Below are 12317 nucleotides of genomic sequence, written 5' to 3'. Positions count from 1 at the left end.
TTTTTCATGTAACGTATCATCTACCGGGTGTCTGCTTAATGCGTCTGCATTCGCATTTGCCTTTTCTTTTTTATGTACGATTTCGTAGTCGTATTCCTCCAGCTTTAATCTCTACCGTATTAACCTTGAACTGGGATCTATAACATTAAACAATCACACAAGTGCTTTATGGTCGGTTATTATTCTAAATTTTGTGCCGTACAAGTATGGACGGAAGTGATTGACTGCTCAGACAATCGCCAGTAATTTTTTTCGGTCGTGTTGTAGTTTCGCTCGGCTCTGTTTAGCACGTGACTCGCGTACGCGATAGGTCTTTCCTTCCCCGCGTCGCTCTGTGATAAGACTGTTCCTTACCGCGTAACCTGATGCGTCTGTTGTGACACTGAACTCGCGATTGAAGTCGGGATATGCTAATAAAGGTGCCGTAGTTAACTTTTCTTTTAAAAGTTCGAACGCTTTTTGTTGTATCATGCCCCATATGAACTTTACTTTTTTACGCGTCAGTTACGTTAACGGTCTTGCGATTTTTGAAAACTGATCTATGAACTTTTGATAGTACGCAGCTAAACCAATAAAAGCTTGCACGTGCTTTAATTTTTCCGGTACAGGAAAATTTTTTACCACGTTTATCTTAGACGGGTCGCGTAAAATTCCGTTTTCACTTATAATGTGTCTCAAATACGTAACTTTTTTTCGTAGAAATTCGCACTTGTCTAGCTGTAACTTTAAATTATGTTTTCTTAAACGCCTATGTACTTCTTTTAAACGCTTATTATGTTCTTCTAAGCTTGCTCCGTAGATCACTATGTCATCCAAATACATAATGCATTTTACGCCTTGTACTCCCACCAGCACCGTGTTCATTAGCCTCTAAAACGTGGTGGGCGCATGTTTTAATCCGAACGGCATTCGATTATATTCGAAATGCCCGTACGATGTAGAAAATGCCGTTTTCTGTTTGTCTTCCTCGGCCATTGGTATCTGGTGATACCCCGAAACAAGATCTAGTGGTGAAAAATAATCAAAGAATCTTTTAAGGCTCCGAAGTTTCCAAACTAATAAATATATATATATATCCGGTCATGAGAGCCGTTCGCTAGATGTTATGCGTAAATTATACGTGTATATATATCCATATATACGTGTTCACGTGTAAATTTTTACACGTGAAATTCGAATTGTAATATCATTTCTAAAATTCATATAGGATGCTATATTTGCATCTCATATATGAGAAATCCCAAATACCCCCCTAATTGAAATTAAATTTATATTGCGAAAAAAACTCCTCGGTGAAAAATACTTTGCATCTCCTAGTTGATCTAGGATATCAGTTATATTCGGAAGAGGGAATGAATCGCCGATAGTGACGTCATTCAATTTTCTGAAATCGATTACAACGTGTAATTTTCGTACTCCGGATGCGTCTAGCTTTTTTGGCGCTATGAATAATAGCGCGTTCCACTGACTTGTACTGTGTCTAATTAAACCGTTTTCTAACATCTCGCTTATTTACTTATCTACCTCTTGATTGTGTTTGTCTGGTAGCCTGTACGATCGTACATTTATCGACCTGCAGTCCGTCTTTGTCGGAATGGAATGTGACACTGCATTGGTGCAGGTCAGTGTCGCTTCTGAGAGGTGAAATATGTCGCTATATTCTTTGCAAATTTTTTTTAATTTTCTTTCTTCGTCTTTATTTAAATGTTGCATACGTAATGAGGCTTTTATCTTTTCTTGTCGCTTTATTTCTCATTTTTCTATCTCTATTTTGGCGACTTGTGCTTCTGCCTCGTGCAGGTCTAATTGCAACTTTTCTAGTATTACATGCGGTAAGCGCATCTTCACCTCCTTTTCTGTAGTGTTTACTACACTCACGGTGCACACATTGTTCTTGGGTTGCATTAAGCAGCTCCCAATAAAGACTTCTGGTGCTTCTGTTGCTTATACACAGCGCGTCATTGAATCGCGGAATAGGCGCGGGGATCGGAAGGCAAGCGGGCCGTACGGCGCTTGTTGGCGAGCAACCGCCCCGCTTGCCCTCCGATCCCGCGCCTATTCCTACGATTCAATGACGTGCTGTGTACTATGTCAATATGATTCACGCTTGTAAATGCTCGGATTATCGTTTTGCATCGCGGCGGTAATGTAACAGCGTGATACGGATATAATGTCATCGAGTTTGTACCGACTTTATTTTCCCTTCTTTATGACATGGTATTGCGTGGTATTTTTTGAGAAAATTGTTTCCTGATATCCCCTGATAACTTATTAGAAACTCATTTTTTACAATATATATCGAATGGGTTATTTTCTTATTTTTTTAACTTAATGGACGCGTCGAATTTTTCTATTACTCGCGCGGTATGCCTCGTTACTTCTGTTAATTTCATTTTCAGTTTGTTTATCAAAGTTTTCTCTTTTAGATAGTTGACTTTTATTAGCGATATTGTAGCTCCTGTGTCGTATAACAGTTCAGCCATGCCCTTCTGTGTTTTGACTATCAATACGCTTACTAAATCTAAGCTCATCTGATTATTATCTATTGCTGTAACATGAAGCTCTGTTGCTTCTATTGCCTTAATTTTTCTTTTGCGGTTTCACTCCTCATCGCTACTTGAAAAGTCGCGATCTTCGCACGTATTCACCTTCTTTTTATCATATTTGATAATTTTTTTATCTTTATCCCCCACTTTTATTTCATTCTTATTTTTTTCATTTAACAACTAACACTCTTCTCTTTTATGCCCCGCCTTTTTGCAATAATTGCAATGATTCTCTGTTGCATTTACCCTTCGCCCTTCTGATTTCGGTAAATTACTTCGGCTTGAGAGACAATCTCGTCCGTAATGTCCTGCCTTTCCGCATTTGTAACAATTGCTGCTTCTATTACTATTATTACGTGTTTGTGGCGGTATTTTATTTTTGTTCGTTCCGGCGGCATTTTCCTCCGCGCTTGCCCCCGCTTCTTGGAGCGTATTGTAACTGCGCGATCGCACGATTACCTTAAGATCATCCCGTAATCGGATCTGAAAATAATGTAACGCTTGTTCTTTTATTGTTTCTAATATAGTGCATTTTTGTTCTGCCGTCCGCTTTTTTCCTTTTATCATCGATTTGTAGAGCTCCATAGCGAGCTGATTCATGCGTTGCCTGAAAGCTAAGGCGTTTTCCCTCGTTTTGTCTTAACGAATTGAACTCGATCTGTAACTCGGTTGTTCCCTTCTTTGCCGAATAGGTGCTTTCTACTTCGCGTTTTAATTGCTCAAAGTCATATATCTTGTGTCTCGAAATCAAGTAAAGCCCCCTCAACTTTGTGCACAAAATCGCTTCCAAAAGCGACGTTTCGTCTACGGAGTTTATGTTTTTCATCGCGTAAGTGCACACGCTTAGAAATTCGCGTAACTGCACTCTAAAAAGTAAGAAGAAAAAAGTGTTTGAATTTTAAACGCTTTTCTGTTTTGTAAACGGTTACATCTGTCGTTTAAACGGTTTTCCTTCAATGTGCCTGTTTTTAGTTAAAACACCTGGGTGTCTTCGAAGATGTAAATGGACAAAGTGTTTGACTTATTATGGTAAACATTTGGAAGTGTTTTCTTGAAAGCTTTAAACACTCAAAGTGTTTGGAAAATGGCGGCGTAAACACTACAGATAATTAAACATTAGCAACTAGGCCTCATTAAACACATTCGAAAAAACACGTTGGAGTGTTTTGTGGACATAAGCTCAGCATGACTCTCATAACAGATGACTTTCTTAGTATGATGAATAATATATAGACTGATAAAACAAAATTACAGTAAGTCACACAGATTGTCAGTCAGACAAAGGCTATAAACGTCTTGCAATAAACGTCAGGAAGACAGATCCTTTATGACAACGTCAAGACGACATCCCGGTGACTTCCTTCTAACTCCCCAGGATACGAATATAAGTGAGAGGAATAGAAAAGGGCGTCAGGAAGAGGTCATTGTAATGTCATTGTGACGAACTCGTTCTCCTGAAGCGTAGATAAGCAGTAAACACTTGCTCAACTTATACACTTTAAGAGCGTTTTAAAATCAAACACTTATCAGTAACAAGACACGTGCTTATTTCCCAAACATTACAAGTGTTTACAACATTCAAANATTTTCAAGTGTTTAAAAAAGAGGGACAGAGTAAAAAACACTTTAGTGTTTTAAATTTAAATATCTTTTTCTTTGAGCGGGGTTGTCCACCTCCCAACTCGTTGCGCATTCTGTCTATTTCTCTATCGATATCGGCTTGTGACTGATCCACTCGTTCAAGTCGTTCGTCAACAAAGTCGTTTTGTGTACGTGCCATTTCGTAAATGTCTTTTGGGTCAAATACAACTGTCATACAACGTCAGTAAAAATTCACCGCGTTCGGATACGTTACTCGGAGTCCTACTAACGTAAGATCTCGGTTTCTTAAATTCGAGATTTACTTGTGGTAGTAAGCTCTCGTCTATATCAAAGGTAAACTCGCGGTCTATAGTAACATTTTCAGCTATTTCGCTCTCGTTAGCACTACTGCTGTCGCTTTTAAATGCGACTGCTAAGTTTTTTCGAACTCGATTTGATCTCTCTGTACTTCGAGATTCCCCACTTTGACACGGATCGCTTTGTGTCCCTCGGATTTTTATTTGTTGTAAAGTCCGCTTCGCCGGTTCCGAATGGAGCCACGGTTTATTTTGAGTTGCACTTGGTACATTAAAACTAGGTAACTCTAATCTAAACTCGCTCATGCTCAACGGTGACTTCGTCTGCTATTCCCGTAGCCGATTCTCTACGCTTGCTCATAAAAGAAATTTTTTCGACTTACAGTAGCTGCCGCATTTTGCCTTACGCCAATGTTTGCTATTGGTGTCGTCGGTCGTTCTCGTCGCCGTTGACGCGCTGCTCCCTCGCCGCGCTGTTCGCTCTCCGTCTCTCGCTTGTTTTCCGTCTTTCGCTCGTTCTCCGTCGATCGCTTGTTCTCCGTTGCTCGCTCGTTCTTCGTCGGCTACACGTTCTCCGTTGATTGCTCGTTTTCCGTCGATTGCACGTTCTCCGTAGATCGCTCGTTCTCTGTCGGCCGTTCGCTTATTTCAATTTACTACGGGCCGCTTCCAGCTACTTCTGTGTTGCCCGCTATCGATCCCGTTAAGGTCCTGATCCTTGTGACCAAATTCCTTTTCTTTCTGCAACTCCTGTTGCCTTTTATTCCGCCGTTGCGGGCACTTGGCTTGTGCGCTGTCGTATTCTTCAGCCGCTCGGGCTTATCGCTGAGTCGGGGCTATCTCGCTCTCGCTCAGTTACTCGGGAGTGCCTCCCTCGTATACTCTTCTCTTTTCTTATGTCGTCTTACGCCTTCTTTCGCCGTTTGTAGTTAATATAAGTCAGTTACTGCCTATTTTCTGTGAAAATCGTCGTTTGCTTATTAACTCCGTTTTTTTTGCTGTTTCCTCTAATAACAGGGATTTTGTTTCATTTGTTGCAGATATCTGAAGTTTCTTCTCGGCGTTTTTATGCAGCATCCCACCGCTTCCACCAGTTTTGTCATCACGTGTGAGATCGGGGAGGGACGCCTTGAAGGAGGGACGCCGAGAATAAATAACAATAATTTGTGTTTCCTCCGTGAAAGCAATAAACTTTGGTTATTTTATATGACCGTAGTACACGTTCACTACAACCCGCGTTATTCTTATAAGTATAAACAGGCGATGCTCGGACCGCATCTGCCCGGACACCAGCTTTTATTCTCGAGCTAATCACTTTATGATTGACCGAGGAAAATCAGGCAACATCCAGTTCTCGAAAAGTGCAATGCAGACCATTACATCTTTTCGACTGCATGTGCGACCTTCGACCGGTGCGTCCTTGGACGCGATCGCATATCGCCTCGTGACTGTAGACTGGACATCCGTGCTGAATTCCAGTCCTCTTTTAACACAAAACTACACCTAGTAACTTAAAACCCACGTTTAAACAAAATATTCTATCATTAATTAATATATATCACATAACATATAATACATAACTCATAACATAAAATACGTGACTTATAACAATAGATTCAAACATAGAACTTATGTCTCACAACGACCACTCTTTCCTCAACATCCGACAAATCTACTTTCTATTGCATATTCTTGTAGATCATCTTGAGAATTTTCCAAAATACTATAATCAAGTACTTTTTTATTAAGTACTTGGTAACTTATAAGGCAAGATTAAGACATGAGCTGGCAAGATAATGGCACGACCCGACCAGTCAAGGCAAGATCGGAACATAATCCGGCTAATCAAGGCAATAAAAGTATAAAAGTTATAAGCATTTTTTGGTCAAAATTTTGTAAAGTAGAATGTAAATGTAGCTTAAAGCATGAAATAAACTCTCACGCGCTCGTACTTGAGTGAGTATGTCTTGTTGTGATAGAAAACATTTTGTACAGACAGCGTTATTATAAAAATTGCTTAAAATTACGGCCATTGGTCACGGCAGATTCTGATTCTTTTGTGAAAATTTTCAACAGTTTTTTTTAAGATGTTTGGAGTTAATGTCCAGCAGGCATGTCTGATTCTTTCTTTCATATCTTCATACGTGGTTGGAAGTTTGCGAAATAATAAATCTTTTTTTTTAAATGTTATGATTTTAGTTTTATTTCGTTCTTGAAGCTCAATATTTCTATTTTTACATATAAAAAAATGTAAATATTCTAATCGTTTACTGTCAACCGTGTGAGTATTGGCTCTCTGGTTTGTCTTTTGATCTTAAACATTTTGTAGCAATCTTGTTTGAGTTTTCAAAACAAGTTTTTAAGTTGTTTTCTCAGTACACTAAGTCACATCAATTATTGATCATAGCTGATTACACGCCAAATGAAGTAGTTGACATTTTGTTGATTTTTGATAAAGCGCGTCATAATTACAGTAAAGCGATCCAATTATTCAAACAGCGATTTCCACGTCATAAGTATCCGACGCGACGTACAATACGACATTTAAAGCAAAAAGCTCGTCGAGTATTGAAACAAAGACGACTATCTATTAACCGTGTAGATATAAATAATCGTGATCCGCGAACAATTACTGTGCTTGGAGTGATCCATAATAACCTTCATGTTAGTCTTTGCGAAATCCAACGAGATATCGGTATTTCTAGATTGACAGCTCAGCGCAGTAAAAACAGCCAAATACCATCCTTACCATGTCATGCTTGTACAAGAAATATCAGAAGATGATTATGTAAACCGATTAGTGTTTTGTAACTGGGCTTTGCAGAAAATTGAAGATTATTGCTTTGCTCAATAACGGTTTATAGTAAGGTCTATCTATAAAAAAAATTTTATTGAAATCGGTGAGGTCATCACCGTAAGGTTCCCTTGTTAGTAACTTTGACTCCGCTTATATCCAAAAGAAAAAGGAAGCTCAATGTAAAATTTTTTGTGATCAATACCTTATCATAAGTTATCATGTAGCATATTACTAATTATTGACTATAGAAAATTACAGTCCGATGACTTTTACCTTGACATATGTTGTAAAAAGTATTCTCCTGAGTAGTGTCCAAGAGATTATAGGTGACGCTTACTGTTCATTAAAAAATTATTCATAAATATATAATCACAAAAATGACTGTTGAATACCAAGAGTTGTAAGTTTCGAAAAGTGTATGTGGAACCTCTCTTCACGTGGAAAATTATATTCGTGAAGTGTATTCCACCCCTTCTCTAAGGAAAAACTCTAGTATTAAAAAGTAGATACATAAGTTTGAGCTTAAGAGGATGCTAAACCATTCTGTTATATCGACATTTCTTAATTTTTTTATTCATTTTGCACTCATTGATTAAAATGAAAACTGCTTCTCCAAAATAAAAGAAAATATATTAAAGAAATAAAAAGTTTAAAAAAAAACATTCAAAAAAAACAAAAAAAATTTTCATGACTATTACGACATATTCCACATTTTCACCTTATAAAATAGCAGTACAAATCTAAAAAAAGGCTGTACTTCACTTCTAGAGATATAGACAATTATTTTGAGTGCTTCTTTTTTCTATTATGATATGCAAAAAAAGATTTTGTAGCTTGTAAGAGAAGATTGTGGGAAATTAGGATTAGTGCAATTTTAGCAGAAGCGCCAGAGAGACATATACGTTTATCTTTGTCTCTCTCATGTCATCTATCCTTGTTTGTTTGACTCGGCCCCGAGAGATGGCGTCACTTACCCGATAGCATAGCGGCTGAGTGGCAGCTTAGCGGACTTTTGCCGGCGGTTCAGCATCCTCTTAACCTTGTTTTGCGTGGAAAATATACGCATGCAGATAGGCCTCTTTCTGTGAGGATCATCTATCTATTAAAAAACTATACATATAAGTTTGACCTTACTTTGACTTCTTAACAAAACTACTGTTTTCATGTTTTTTTTGTTTGTGTTGTAAGCAGGAGAGGATTCTGCCTTCTTTCTTCCCCCGCAGGAAGAATAGCTTTGCTTTTCCCCCTGCACTCCAAGAAACCTACATACACATTTTTGTCATAAAGCGACATTCAATCGGAAGTCGTTCCTCATTAAAAAGTTTTAAGACACTTGAAATTCAAACAACGTGAAATATTCGATCAATGAGAGCCATACGCTGTATATATATACCCAGCAAACAATTTCTGACTGCGCAGACCTTGGCAACAGAAAAATATTCCGTATTGTAGCGTTTTTGCTGTGTGCACACAGCACAATACGGAAACATGCTTTGGTGCTGCCAAAACTGTTAGCACATAGAAACAAAAAACGCAACAACTCTGTTAGCAAATACATGAGAGTATTGCGGCCAAAATGATTCCATATATGTTAGTAAAATTGACAACAAATAGATGGTCAATAGCAAGCAGATCTGCTTTTAGCAATACGGTGACCAAACAGTCCGCAAAACGTATGAGCATCTGTTTATGACAAAACGTTGACCGCAGTCGGGTCGATCTGTTGAACGCATTGACGACAGATTGCCACCAAACGCCAAGCAGATCTGTTCGTGCATATGTGCATATGTGACTGTTTGCACGCAAGACTACTCGACTATCTGTTTGACATCTAGGCAACAAAGTGGCGATTATCTGCGATTGTGTCTGTCGCCTGTGTTGATAACAAATTGTTAACAAACATTGAACAGTCTTTTACAGTTAGACCTTGTTTATGCGGGCAATAACTGTTTATTTATGCTAGAACCGGTAAAGTTCNACTGTAAGATTTTAATACTTCTGTTTATACGCATTCGGCAATGAAGCAATCATAAATTTAATGTATTATTCTCGTATTTGTTGAGTAATATAAAACAATAGGTGCTTTCCAGCTACGTACGGTCGACACTGTGTAATACAATGTCCATTAGTGTAAATGAGATACACTGATATGCTTTTTCTCACGCTAATAGACAGTATGTTATATATTTAACATTTAATTTTCTTTTTTATTTAACATTTAATTTTCTCGGAAATTTGACGTGGTAGGTCAATTTCGCTGCCGGATTCGTTTTCAGTGACCAAAAATTAAAACACACTTTGTTTTTCAAGTATTAGCAAAAAATTTGTGCGCGTTGTAAAAATGTACTTCAAATTATATTTAANAATAATAAGAAAAGTATTTTTATTTATTGTTGCAGGTACATTGCATTGCAACATTTTTAGTAAAATAATAATTGAAATAAATAATAAATGAAATGTAGGGTAGCTTGAGAGTAAGTAGATAAAAATAATTATATGTTAATAAGGAACACAAGTGGTCTCGCGGACTGAATGCAAGGGCTGCGAATATGGAGGTCTCGAGTTCAAATCCCACTATTACATTTAGGATTTTTTCAGGTTCGGTCTTTTTTAATGGAGTTTATCGGTTGATCAGCAAGCTGAATCAGGCTTCCAGAAATTAATTCGAGTGAAATCTCGAATTTATTCCTTTCTGATAAGGCGATATACCACTGATTTTCTTTTTTTTTGTAGTAATTCCACTTGGATTCTAGACAGATCTGCGTTTGGTAACAATCTGTCGGCGCTTCTAACGGCAGATTTAGTCTGTATTTGCTACTGTTTTGTTGACAGTTTCGGTAACAGATATGATGTGTATTTGGCGCAATTTTGGCGCCAACAAACAATCACCAAATCTGTTCTGGATTTGGTGCGTCACTTTGGCTTTGCTTTGCTAGTGGCAGTCTTGTTATGATTTTGATCTCATTTTGACATTTCACATGTTTGACAGATATGGTCGTCAAACCATGTTCTAATGGGGACACAGATGGATATAGATTTGGTCTACAAATTTTGCCGGCGGTTGGCGACAAAACCGCGACATTTCGCAATTAAATTGTTTCCTGGATATATACAAAATACTCAACAAACATCTAGCGTATGGCTCTCATTGACCGAATATTTCACGTTGTTCCTTAGTTTCTTATTTCTTCATTGCATAGGTCCCTTCTATACTAAAGGCGGAGCCTTTTCTGCCTACACTTACAAGGACATAAAAAACAAAAAAATAATCTTGTGCAACAATCGATCTAAGCATGTGTATCCGATTGCAACTGTCATGTTTCCGTTTCAACTCGTGTTGAAACTGTGTCTGAATGAATATGTTATGTGTTCGTTTCTTATCGTGTTTGATTGAGTCTGTGTTCAAGTGACACTGTCGTGTCCGTTTTATTTTTCCTACTTTTTTTTGGTTGAAAATTTGTTTCATAATGGAAATAATTTTGGAAATACTGGTAAGGAACGCTTTTTTACATGCTTTCCCGACAAAAATGGATTAGATCTAGTTTAAATTTAACGAGATAAAAAAAAAGGAAAATAAATCTAATTAGATCTAAATTAAATCTAAATAGATATGAAGTAGATCTAAATAAATATAAAGGAAATCTAAATAAATATAAGTAAATCTATGTAAATTTACACTTTTATTTATTATTAGATCTACTTTTGATATACTCAAATCTATTATATTAGAGCACCTCAGATCTGTTCAGATCTGCTTAAATCTAAGTAAATCTGAGTAGTTTTATTATAGTAGATTTGAGTAGATCTAAAGTAGATTTAATAATAAATAAAAGTGTAAATTTAATAAATCTTATATTTATTTAAATCTCCTTTACACCTATTTCGATTTAATTTGGATCTAATTAGATCTATTTTTCAATTTTTTTAATCTCGTTAAATTTAAGTTAGATCTAATCCATTTTTTCCTGGGTTTTCAAGATGGCGGCTTGAATATGTCTGCAAAAATTTCTTTTACATTCGTTTTTAGCTATTAAAAATACATAAAGATAAGTTTTAAAAAAATAAAAAGTTTTGAAAAGATAAAAAAAAGAGTAGCTAATGTTCAACTTTATTGCAGAAATTCATGGAACAAGATATCAAAAGTCATTTGTATTCTACAACCATCTTGTACCTATGTAAAACTTCGCTCGAAATAATAGATAAGCTACTTCACGCTCCGAAACATCATCTGAGTAATAATCAATACAACAATACCGTTGATAAATATGTATAATTGGATCGGCAACTCACAAGGGAGGTTAGGCAACCCAGAAATTCAGAAAATTCTGAAACTTCGTGTGCATGTAAAGTAGTTCATCCGTAACACAAAACTATTTTTTGTTTGTGCCAAAAAACGGTTTGAGGGTGTGAAATTATCCCTCATATGTAGAGCGGCTTTTCACTTTTCTTAATTTATCTCGAAAAGAATTAGAGATATTAAAAAATAGTTCATACAGAACTTTTATAAAAAAAACATTTTTTATCTATTTATATTAATAAAATTTTTTTAAATTAATTTTTTTAAAAACTTGTTTAACAAATGTAAACAACAAAATTTTTTATAACAATTTTATTAATGTAGGTAAATAAAGGTATTCTTACCGTAAAACTTGTGTATAAAACATTTTTTGATATCTTCAATAGTTTTCGAGATACATCGAGAAAAACGCAAAACCGTGTTACACATAATAAGTGTTTCACTCTTTAAAATCGGTTTTAGGCCGCTATTGAAAATTTCTACATTCATGTAGTTATCTATACATTTGTACAAAGTTTTATCGTAAAAACATCGCTATGTAATCGCACATTAATACAATTTTGAAATAAGTTGTGGTAAGTTGCGGTTCCTACTTGCAGCTCTCCCGGTCGTGACTCCCGCACCGCGAGAACACTCCCCGGGAATTCCAAAAAAATTATGGATTGTAATTGGTACAGTAATGATATTCGGGTGATACTCTATTGACCACAGTACGATTCGACACCGCTCGATTCGACACAGATTTATTCGACACCAAATTATTCGACACCGTACGATTC

The sequence above is a fragment of the Pseudomyrmex gracilis genome, unplaced genomic scaffold, assembly GCF_002006095.1.
Source record: "Pseudomyrmex gracilis isolate BER0280 unplaced genomic scaffold, ASM200609v1 scaffold_390, whole genome shotgun sequence".
Lineage (NCBI taxonomy): Eukaryota > Metazoa > Arthropoda > Insecta > Hymenoptera > Formicidae > Pseudomyrmex > Pseudomyrmex gracilis.
This window is presented reverse-complemented; position numbering follows the sequence as displayed.